Here is a 13,576-nt window from a genome sequence, read left to right as displayed (position 1 = left end):
TTATACGCGACATTAACGCGACAATTATCACAGATATGGGGGAACATGTGAGCCGAACCCATTATATGTAGCATACTGCAGGTATTATTAACACACGGTACGGGCAGGACAGTGATTATGATACTATATAACACCGTAAGACGGGATGCAATGCTCCTGATGGGGCCCCTTCGTGAATACTGGGGCTCAACTCTGGCAGTCACACTAACTGATAAGCAATGGTCACAATGTATCGGATCACCCAAAGTAATATCCATGAACCCTAGAATAATAATGCGCACTTTAACTACCTTCACCATACATATTTGACAACACATAATCTGGGGCGTATGTACGTAACGTCCATTGACAAGTGCCCCAGATGCCAGTCTTCGGAAGCTATATTCCCACATATGGTCTGGACATGCCCTCAGTGAACAGCATACTGGGACAGCGTGTCTGAAATGTTACACAGGACCTGTTATTTAGTCTGTAAGCAATATTTACTTTATTGAGTTTCTTTTACTGCAGGCCAGACATGCGCTGCTTCGTCTGAAACCACTTGTGTTTTTTAAGCAGCACGGCTGCCCCTGTAACGGGGTGCCTGCTTTCAATCATTTTAACCCAGCATTATCTCATGTCAGTTTCAACCCACCAAGTAAAACGAATTTAGAAATGATTAGCAAATTAAGTCATGTGAATTCCAGGTAACACATAATCCTGTGCTCGTGGGCTGAAGCTGACGACAGCACATCTGTGTTACGTGCCATCTGTACTAAAGCCACCTGACTGTTTGTTTTCAAAACACCACCAGCACTACTAATAACACCACCACCACCAATACCACCACTATCAATAGCGCCAATATCAATACCACCATCTCCACCAATACCACCACCACCAATACCACCAGCACTGCCAATACCACCACCACCAACACTACCAATACCACCACCACCACCAATACCACCACCACCAGTACCACCACCAATACCACCACCACCAATACTGCCACAACCACCAATGCCAATACCACCACCACCAATACCAATACCACCACCAGCACTAACAATCCCACCACAACCACTAATACCTCCACCACCACCAATACCACCACCAATATCACCAGTAATACCACCACCACCAATACCACCACCAGCAATACCACCACCAATATCACCAGTAATACCACCAATACGCCACCACCAATATCATCACCACCAATACCACCACAACCACCAATACCACAACCACCAATACCACAACCACCACCACTACTACTACCAATACCACCATCACCAATACCACCACCAGCAACACCACCACCAATACCATCACCACCAATACAACCACCCCCAAAACCACCACCACCAACACCACCAACACCACCAATACCACCTCCAACAATACCACCATAACCAATAGCACCAATACCAGCACCACCAATACTACTACCACAGCTAATTCCACCACCACCACCACAAATACCACAACCACTACCACTACCACCAATACCACCGTCACTAATACCACCACCACCAATAACACCAACACCAATACCACAACCACCAAAACCACCACCACCAGTACCACCACCAATACCATTACCACCAATGCTACCACAACCACCAATGCCAAAACCACCACCACCACCAATACCAATACCACCACCACCACTACCAATCCCACCACAACCAATATTACCTCCACCACCACCAATACCACCACCAATATCACCAGCAATACCACCACAAATACCACCACCACCAATACCACCAATACCACCACCAATATCACCAGTAATACCACCACCACCAATACCACCCCTACCAATATCACCACCACCAATACCATCACAACCACCAATACCACAACCACCACCACTACCACCAATACCACCATCACCAATACCACCAGCAGCAATACCACCACCAAAACCATCACCACCAATACAACCACCCCCTAAACCACCACCACCAGTTCCACCACCACCACCAATACCACCAATTCCACCTCCAACAATACCACCACAACCAATACCACCAATACCACCACCACCAATACTACTACCACTTCTAATACCACCGCCACCACCAATATCAACAATACCACTACCACTGTAGTGTAGTTCCTATATTCCCAATGGGCTCTGCGCATTGGAAATATATATCCCATAGATTTGACGTAAGACTTATGTCAATAGGTCTCTATCGAATATACTAAACTTAATTATGTGTGCCAGCTAGCTCAGAGGTCATTAGAAACGTTCTCGAATTCACAAGAAGGGGTTAGTTTCTGACAACTGCATAAACATGACAACTCTGTTTCCCAAGAATAAGAATATATCTCTCAGAGTCGCGGAAACAATAGATAAGTATTTCACTCAGTCAATCATGCATGCTTCGTTTCTGCAGAGTTCTGCAGAGAAATAGTGAGATGGGCGTTTTCAATAAAAGGTTTATTGAACAGTCTTCTTTCTCATGCAAGAGAGGTGAACTGCTACAATCGTTAGACAGAATGCAAAGTATAATGCGTACAGCGAGAATAGTATTATAAAATAATACTGTAAGAGCATTGTATGGTTTCTAAGCCATATAAAAATACATACATAAATACACAGATTAAAATACTCAACTGGTGCTTCTAAAATACGCCTACCCCAGTGTACCTAATCTGAATCTAGTATGAGGGAAGAAGTAAGTATTGCTTAGCATAGGTTTAAGTTCTTTGCCAAGAATCTACCAAAGGTTTCTCTAGGTTCTAATCAACTCCATGCCTTGGAATGAAGGAGGTCTGGTATTTCTTTCTTGGGGCTCGATTTCCTAACACCCCGCAAGAGGAGTCAGAAACTCTGTAGTTGGATTTCTCTCAGCAGAGGAGGGCAGGTTCCTGATCAGTGTGACAGCTGGAAAGTCAGCCTCCTTCGGCACTTGCTGTAGCGAGCTGCGTCGGGCAAGTAGGTCGTCGAACTGCTCCGAACCACCGTACTTTGCTATAGCAAGTGAAGGTATATTTATACCTTGAAGGTGTTTAGGAATGCCATGTTTGACTTAAAGTCGGGCATATGAACGTCATAAATGAACCCCTGGGGAATAGTCGTTCATTGTAAAACTAACTGAGTTCTTGGAGAAATCAATATTCAAGCAAGGGGAAGTCCCTGACGGCTTATGCTGGTTTTCCAAGAAATCGTTGTGATGTTTGGTGAATGGATGAAGTAGCCATGCCTGTATTTGGGTAGCATGGGCTATGCCTAAATAAGAGCTTGATTTCTATGCCTATATAAGGGCAATGTGAATTGTACCTATATAAGGGCATGAATTGGTAAAATTCAGTCGGAACCTAACACGCCACACAACACCCACTCCACTTTCTTATGTACGACTTCTACTAAAATACTAAGTTCTAAACACAGTAAACATATCTAAACATGATGTGTTAAAACCCACCCAAAATACATAAAAATGCATTGATACTGGTTGCACACGAAAAAGAGCATTTGTGCGGTACGCATTTAAAGCAATGTTTCATTCAAAGCATATAGTTTGACATTTGAAAATGCTATCTGAATGAATCACAAAAATACATTTATGAAATGGCTCGTAAATACAGAAAAGAAAAGGTGCCAAAACCATTTCATGGCAGAATACGTAAAACTGTTTGTGTGTGTAGACAAGGTCAAATATTATCTCTGGAAGTTACAATACAAATTTGGAAAAAGAAAAAGTTAATCATAGAAAAAAAGAGTTCCAAAGTTAGAATTTTGTTTTGAAAAAATGAAGGTCGAATTCAGAGTCTCTCAGAACACTGTGTGCTAATTTCAAAAGTCAGTGTTATTGTTTGGAGAAAACATCAAATCTTCTAAGTCTGTAAAGAATGAATTCATCTACCATTGTAGGTGAAAGTTGGATTACCTTGTTAGGAAGATCAATCGCACATAGTTGTGAAGCATCGCCGTCAGCATTGGTCGCATTAGCAATGTTCAAATCAGATGGTACCTGTGCGTCTGTCGCTTATCGTACCTCACCGTCAGCATTTTGCGTCTGTGAGATCTCAATGAATGCCGTCATCAGAATTGGTAGCCGCTGGGGACAACACAGTGCATGACCTGTCACTGGTCCAAGCAAAGTATCAACATCTGTTGGCATGACTGATAGGAGTGTCAGACATGTGTCTAGCACGCATTCTTCTCCGCATAGCAAGCAGCGCAGAACAGGTAAGATGCAATCTTGTCAAATTGGTCTGAATGACAGAAACCATGTGGAATTTAATTCTCTTAAACGAGTTAATCCCAAAATGTCGACGATGCGCTCACGACACTTCATCGCCAGTACAGTGGTCTCCACGGTGAACTGGGGGTCGCTTGTGGATTGGCTTGCCATATCGAAGCAGGAGGAGCAAAAATAGTATCCCTGCAGTGAGTCCGAAAATGAGAGGCAATCCGCCAAACAGAGTGCAAATACCACCACCAATACCACCACCAAAACCAACACCACTCCCACCACTACTAATACCACCACTGTCAATAGCACCAATGCCAATATGACCAATACCAATGCCACCACCACTAATAGCACCACCAATTCCACCATCAGTAATACCCCACCACCACCAATACCACCACCACCAATACCACCGATACTACCACCACCACCAATATCACCACCAACAATTACACCACCACCAATACCACCACTAATACCACCACCACCACCATTCCCACCACCACCAATACCAGCACAACCAATACCAACATCATCAATATCACCAATACCACCACCACTACCACTACTGCTAATACCATCACCATCACTATCAACACCACCACTGCCAATACCACTACCACCACTGCCAATCCTATCACCACACTACCAATACCACCACCAATACCACCAGTACCACTACCACCACCACTAATACCACCACCAACATCACCAATACCACCATCACCACTAATATCACCGCCACCAATACCACCAACACCAATACCACCACCACCAATACCACCACCACTAATACCACCACCACTAATACCACCACCACCAACACCACCAGTACCACCAGTACCTCCACCACCAATACCACCACCACCACCACCAATATCACCAATACCACCATCACCACTAATATCACCACCACCAATACCACCACCACCAATACCACCCCCACTAATACCACCACCACCACCACCACCAATACCACCACCAAAACCCCTACCACAATATCACCATCACCACCATCAATACCACCAATACTGCAATCACCACCAATATCACCACCATCAATACCACCACCACCAAAACCACCACCAAAACGAACACCACCAATACCACCAGCAAAACCACCACCACTACCAACACTGCTAATACCACCATTGCCATTACCACCACCACCACTGCCAATACTACCACCACCACTGCCAAAAACACCACCAATACCACCACCACCACTAATACCACTACCACCACCGATAGCACCAACACCAATACCACCAATACCAATGCCACCACCACTAATACCACCACCAATACCACCACCACCACCAATACCACCACCAATACCACCACCACCAATAACACCACCACCAATAATTACACCACCACCAATACCACCACAAATACCACCACCAATCCCACCACCACCAATACCAGCACCACCAATACCAACGTCATCAATACCACCACCACTACTACTACTGCTAATACCATCAACATCACTACCAACACCACCACTGCTAATACCACTACCACCACTGCCAATCCTACCACCACCACTACCAATACCACCACTAATATCACCAATATTACCATCTCCACTAATATCACCACCACCAATACCATCACCAACAATACCAATACCACCACCACCAATACCACCACCACTAACACCACCACCACCAATACCACCACCAATACCCCTACGACCAATATCACCACCACCAACAATACCACCAATACTACAATCACCACCAATATCACCAATACCACCACCACTAATACCACCACCAATAACACCACCACGAATAACACCACCACCAATATCACCACCAATACCACCACCTCCACCACCACCAATACCACCACCACCACCAATACCACCTCCAATACCACCACCACCACCACCACCACTAATACCACACCACCAATGCCACCACTAATACCACCACCACCACCACCAATACCACCACCATCAATACCAATACCATCACCACCAATAACAATATCACCACCTCAGCGCCTCTCACTCACTAGTAATAGCAGGGGCACTGTACGATGCCGGAGCTGCAGCCAAAACCATCCCTCCCTCCATGTCTGCTATAAAGCACAGCCTGCCCTGCACCAGGAGGTGAAGGCAGAGTCCTACTACAGTTGGGGTGTTTTTATTAGGCCAAAGATAGCAATGATGGTATGCAATCCCACACTGCACACTCAATTCACTGAGAGGCCAGGAAATTGCCCCCCCCACTCTTCCTCCTGAGCCGTGACAGTGTAATCACAGAGCGAAAGGTGTTGGAGTGCTTAGTTAGTGTTTATAGCTTGGATCATATGTAACTATCACTTCACACTTTGTGTCTATGTAATTTACAACTCTTACACATCTTCACTGCACTATTTATGACTACTTTGAAGATGTTGCAGTCCGGTCTCTACCTCTGATATTTACAATCTAATAAGCAGTCGAGAAGGCCCTTTATTGCAATGCAATAGGTTTGCATTTGTGAGAGTTTAAGCTTTTTGTATTGTAAATGACAAAGCCTTTTATTGATGTTTTAAAACACAAAACATAAATAAAAGGCACTGTCATTTACAATGCCAATAGCTCAAACTCTCGTGAAAGCAAGGCCTATTGCATTGCAAATGCTTGTCTTTCTTTTTCCCTCCCTCCGCCCACCATATCTCGCCTCACCACAATGCCCCCACCAAGCTAACATCTATGCAAGAAAAGAAATGATAACAGGCCCCTGATGCTAGGCACATCCACACCTCCAGCTATAACTTACACTGGTTCACACTACATTACATGAGCTACCACCCCATCCCAAACCCCAAGTCACCTGATATGAATGAACAGCCGACTGTGTTAGGACATACGCCAAAAGTAAACAGATGACTAACATGAATGGTATACCATGGACAGTTGTTAATGTTAATAATAATGATTATTGTGATAAACTTGCACAATTAATGTAACCGTAAGTTCCCGTTGGGACATTAGCGGTACACTACTGCGTTATTGTATGTATAATGCTGTCTATATTTCCTTTTTTCATATCAACGCTCTACTAACAACTGCATGGAAGACTATATGTACACTCTACACTGTAAAGGTTTTGTGTACAAACTTATGAAAATCAATAAACAGTAAATAATAGTATAATTGTTGCATTTTCTCCTTTGCAGTACTCAAGATTCAGAAAGTCATGGCTAGTATAAGGTCTATGAAACAAACACTTTGAGGTTCCCTGGGCAAGCATGGTTTACTGAACTGCAACCAAGGTAGTTGAGGCTTTTTACCTCTGATCTTTGATGCCCCAGGGCGTGACCTACTCAGGCCCTAATAAGTAGGCACCAGGTTCACACCTTTAGCACTGGAGTCTCAGGGTAGCAAGGTGCGAGATCCAAGACTTCCTAGATAGGTTGTGCTGAGGTAGAGAATTGGAACTCAACAATCACAGAACAGAACTCAATTATGGCTGTTCAGCCCAGTGCTTTACTTTTGTGAAAAAAGAAAAATACTTTATCACACCAACTAAGTAACACAACACAACACAAATAGATTGTAAAAGTGTTAACAAGGTTCTAATGGGGGTCTACAAGTAAGTAAACTTCAATCTTATAAGGAAAATGGAAGATGGAGGCTAACAATAGGAAGTACGAGTGTGTTAATGTACCTGTGACCTGCAGGCCACTCCTTTAATATTACCCAGTTTCTGAGCAGTTAGAAATGTAGCCCACCATGTTCTCATCCCTATGTGTCTCTGGGGTAGTGTTAATTAGTGTTAACCCTTTCCAGTACAGCAGATACTGAGTTGACTCTGATGGAGCTGCAGATAATTTGGGCATTAAGTGGAGGTAGGTGCAATATCTTGGACTGCAATAACTGCAATAAACAATCCCACCCATACAGTGATGAAATCCCATGCAGAAGGTGCTGATGAGGGCTGGGTGGATCAAAGGTCACAGTTTGTTCCACCATGTATTACAGCTCTCGGTGTCAGAACACGAGGGAGACTGCGGAGATGCTTTGCTTTGCATATGCAGTAGGACAAGTTCAAGCTCAAGCAAGGAGACACACTCTAGCTCTTGGGTTGGTTTCTAGGATGTCCCTCTTGGGCATGAGTGACTAAAGACTGCAGTTACATTTGAGATATTTGGTGAAACGCACAAAGGAGTCTCCCTTGAACACTCAGGTCAATTCCTATAACGTGCCTTCATCCACTATGCTCTTCTGGGCAGTTCCCTCTTCCAAGTTATTGCATCTAGGCTTCTGCTCTGAGTTAATTTCTTCCTGTAACTCTTCTCCATCTAGAAATTACAAATCTTTAGGTGATGTACACTCATCTCTGGAAGACTGGCTGTCAGATTCCTAACACTCCGCAGAGTGCCATCTCTTTGGCCAGTGAGAAATCCTTGACCCATTTGAGGAGATTTCATGCTCTTTCTTTAGTCTTTTTCTAAATAGAGAAGTTTGATTCCACTGTCACTGTTCTGAAACCACAGGTTTGGGCCTTTTAAAGAAAAAAAAGAAAGAAATACCTAAGCTGAGCTATACACCTAAAAGATTGACTCTGAGTGAGGTGGTAAAATAGTTGGTTCTGCTACATGATTTAATTAATGACAGAAAGTGAAAAAAAACTATTAAGTCAATGTGTAGATTTGCAATGGCATTAAAAAAAGAGACAGACAAAAAACTGTAATTTTTTATGATCATTCATTTTTCATTTATGAACATCAAGGATATCTTGTACAATCATTCATTTATACCAAACTCAAAGACATGTCAGCTTGTTTAAAGTGCAGTATGCAAAAATTGTGTTTATTCTGATTGAGAGAAATCCAGGTAAAAAACAAATGGGAAATCCGGATCACTGACATAACCTCGACAGACCAAATATCGACTGGACAAAATATCGATGAGTAATTATCGACAGCAAAATTATCGATTGACTATACTTAAACAACAAACCTCAAAAATATCGAATCCACAATATCGACTACTAAAAACAACGACTACAACAATATCGACTAACAACATTATCGATTTCTAAAACATCGATTATTACATATTTATATGAAAAACAGTCAAAATATCGAATACAAAAATATAGATAGCAAATTGATCGATTTTTAAAAATATCGCCATTAATACATCCTAGAATAAATGACTTTATTATTTATAAATTGAGTCATACTAATCATAATTATTCAGATATTGTTTATATAAATAGATAAAATATATTATATATTTTCCTAACATTTACAACACACAATAAATACTAACATACATTTTATAATACATAAACAATGTTTCTAACCACTAAACATTTCTTACAGCAAATTATATATATTCCTCCACTTTACAAATATCAAGATAACATTACCTATACTAAATAAGGCCTTACACATTAAATAAACGTTAATTGGCGTCACCCATCTAAGGAAAGCAATTAGCATAACAGATAAAAAAATTCAAATCCACAAATAAAAACAGACTATCAATTTAAACAACCAATCCTATTTCTGAAACAATTAAACTAATACTATATAAACGAGATCACAGCAAACTAAAAATGCAGGATACATCTCCTAACTAAAGGAAGACGAAACTCTGCAGGATTTCAGAAAGAAAACTGATTGACTTCAACAAAAAGAGAGCTACACATATCTAAAGTAAGTACTACTACATTATTAGTCAGCGAAAATGTAACTCTCAAACCTCACACCTATGTTTAAAAGCCAAATACCTAAAATATATGTTATTTTTTTTACTACTCATCCTACAGACAAAAAGAAAATACAGAAGACCTACACAACACCTGGACATCAAAAGTTACATATAAATAAGTAAGTATATATTTGAAATGTAAATGCGACATTTAATAGATAGGTAACTAAATAGAAAGTAGCTAAAAACGTCTATCAAAATATCATAAATAGTAATAAAATATTTGTACACATTTTCTCAACTTCCACAGGTACAAAAAGATATACACAGAAAATAACAGTTTGAAGAACATCAACACCTGAAAATAACGACTTGAAATCATCAAAAGATTTACAGGTAAATTAAAGATGTATTAAACTGTATAATGTGATTAGAACATTATTTGTTCTAAAAATGTAATGACATTCTCTTTTAATTACCTCCTAGCACTACAATACAATCATGACTGAAGGAGCTAAATTCATTTATTCACAAAAAGGGAAAATGCTTCTTTGTTACATGGGATATGTCTACACTCAAGAGAAACAAAAAGATTTGAAAGTGTTTTGGAAGTGTACGAAATATTATGCCAACAAATGTTATGGTAGAGCTATAACTCAGGAAACTACTGTTACTTATACTAAAGAACATAATCACCCACCCAATGTAACAGAAATATAGATTAGACAAATGCTAGATTCCCTTAAAGAAGCTAGTACTAGAACTGATCAACCAACAACTGCTATTCTGAAACACCATTTAAGTGTACTTCCCCAACATGCTTCTAGCCAATTACCATCTATCGAATCCCTTAAAAGAACTGTAGCTAGACAAAAAAGAGCAACATGCACTACTCCTCCCACACCAAAAACTTTAGAAGAAGTCCAAATTCCCCCTGAACTCTCTGTAACTCACAATAAAGAAAATGTTGTACTCTATGACAACAAATCTAAAGATAAAAGAATTATACTGTTTGCCACAGCAAACAACATGACTAAACTTACCCAATGCCAAACTTGGATGATGGACGGTACTTTTTCTGTATGCCCCAAACCTTTTTATCAATTATACACCATCCATGGTCATTTCCAAAATGCAAATATTCCATTCCTTTATGCCCTTCTACCAAACAAACAGCAAGCTACCTATCAAGAAATACTAACTGAAGTCATTCAACATACTAACAACTATTTTCCTCAAAAAATTATCATTGACTTTGAAAAAGCAATGATAAACAGCATCCTTAAAACATACCCACACACAGCAATACAAGGTTGCTATTACCACTTTAATTAATGTATCTGGCGACATCTACAAAAATCAACCTTGAGTATCCAATACGCCACTGATAGCACATTTGCTTATCAAATCAAAAAACTCATCGCCCTAGCCTATGTTCCACTAACAGATGTAACTGAGCACTATAACTTATTAATAGACAGCCCCTACTATAAAAGAAACGAAGATAAACTAAGCCCTATGCTTGACTACTTCGAAGACACATGGGTAGGAAGGCTACACAGATCAGGCCATAGAAGACAACCCAAATACCAAATAGCTTGGTGGAATGTCTACCTTAGCACACTAAATAAGGAAGCAAAAACAAACAATGCAGTTGAAGGATGGCACAATGCCTTCCAAGCAACTACAGGCCGAGGAACGCCTACCCTTCACAAATTAATACAATCCTTACAAAAAGAACAGAGTTACCAGGAGCTCCGAATGGAGCAATCAGTAACTTTGATCGGACCTAAACTCACCAAAGAAACTAAAAAAATGTATAACACACTCCAAAGTCAAGTTACCCTCTATCCAACTAGCAAAGGACTAGAATATCTATCAATGATAGCAAAAACAATTCTTTAAAACATTACATAACTATACACGTTAAATTAAGCATTTTTTTCCTAAAATCCTTGATTATAACATGTAACAATTTGCAATTAAATTATCAAATACATAATGTTAACATATATAAATTGTATTTAGATAATGTATTTACAAAATGTTACATACAACGTAAGTAAAGGAAATTTTAAAACAGTTTCCCCACCCATTAAATGTTCAGAAAATACTTACATTTCTGTTGCAGCTTCAAACGTAATCCAATTCCAAGCAATCCATACGACACCATTGCAAAAACCCATACAATCCATGGAAGCCCAAAAAAAAATGCAAAAATACAAACAAATCCATAGCGACTCCTTTCCACTTTAATAGACACGAGATACGATAAAAAACCCGAAAAACAGTAATGCAGAAGAAAAAAAACGCTCCAGGAAAACTTGAAATCCCAAAAATTTGTGTGTAAAAATAAGAGTATATAATACTCGTCACACAACTCTGATCAAAAAAGAAGGAAGTCCTCAAAAACAGCGAAACGCGACGATAACCTAGAAAAAATAAAATACATACCCACCCACACAAAAACACCCATACATATATAAATACACATATTTGTACACCAAACATATTATCTTAGTAACATTTAAACATATTACCTCACCTCACACACCTACAACAAAAACGCGGTAAAAATCAAATATCGTACGCTCTACCTAACACCGAACACACAATCTTCTCTTAATAACTTGTTGTTGTATAGCTTTATTTCGAAATATTTATCATTTCATAAAAGCATTACAATATAAAAACAGATGTAAAAGTGAAAACAGTTGTGCAGTTTGACCATCAAAACAGACAGATCGATAAAAAACAGTATAAAATGTACAACAATTGTGGCAATCTGCCATCTAAAATGCATTTATACACACATAATGAATCATCCTTAAGGGGAGAAAAGGGACACATCAATGGATAGCTGGGGCCAGTGGAATCTGGATAGGTGACCTTACTGGAGGATCATTTTCCGCGCAGATCTTATCCTCCAAGCCCATCCCAAGAATTTTGCCAGGCCGCAAGCAAACAAGGGGTGAGGGTCTGATCTTAACATCTGTAAGGCCTCCATGTATGACCGAGTGCCCAGCCTCAAGCAGAGCGGTTTCAGCCATCTGCGGCGAGGAGCAGCATACGCTGGGCACTCAAACATTAGGTGGGCAATGGATTCGTCCCTATTAGTACAGAAAGGGCAGGTTGCTATAGTTTTCCAGGGTGGTTTCCAATTTGCTGTCCATGTGCCAAGGGGCAAAACTCCAACCCTGAATTTAAAATACAATGCCCTATCTGTTGGATTGGAGATCACATCCAGGTAGGGTTCTCTAAAAGGGAGGTCTTTAATAACCAAAAACTCAGCAGCAGATCTACATAGATTAGGGTGGCTCACTCTCTCATTTTCCGCCCACGACCAGAATATTTTCTTTAGCAACTGTTTAGGTGGTGAAGATCTATTGGCCCATGCGTCTCCCAGACCCAGTTCGCAAAGGAGACGCTTTACTTCCGAGAGCCAACCGATCTTACACCAACCCGGGGTTGAGAGGAGTTCACGTAGTGCGTCTGCATAGCTTGAGAGTTCAGGGACATTCCATATACGGGCCCATAAAAGAAGGGGGCGTAGCTTGGCCTGCTCGGCTATGGGTCGTGTGCCTGTGTCGAGTAGGAGAGGAAGAGTGGGAGAGCTATTAGGGAGCCTCATTAGATCTTTGTGAAATTTGTTCTCAAGATGGGACAGAGTGTCAAATTTCTGGGTACCCCACAACTCTGCCCCGTACAGCGCCGC

The sequence above is a fragment of the Lissotriton helveticus genome, chromosome 8 (assembly GCF_964261635.1).
Source record: "Lissotriton helveticus chromosome 8, aLisHel1.1, whole genome shotgun sequence".
NCBI classification, from domain to species: Eukaryota; Metazoa; Chordata; class Amphibia; order Caudata; family Salamandridae; genus Lissotriton; species Lissotriton helveticus.
This window is presented reverse-complemented; position numbering follows the sequence as displayed.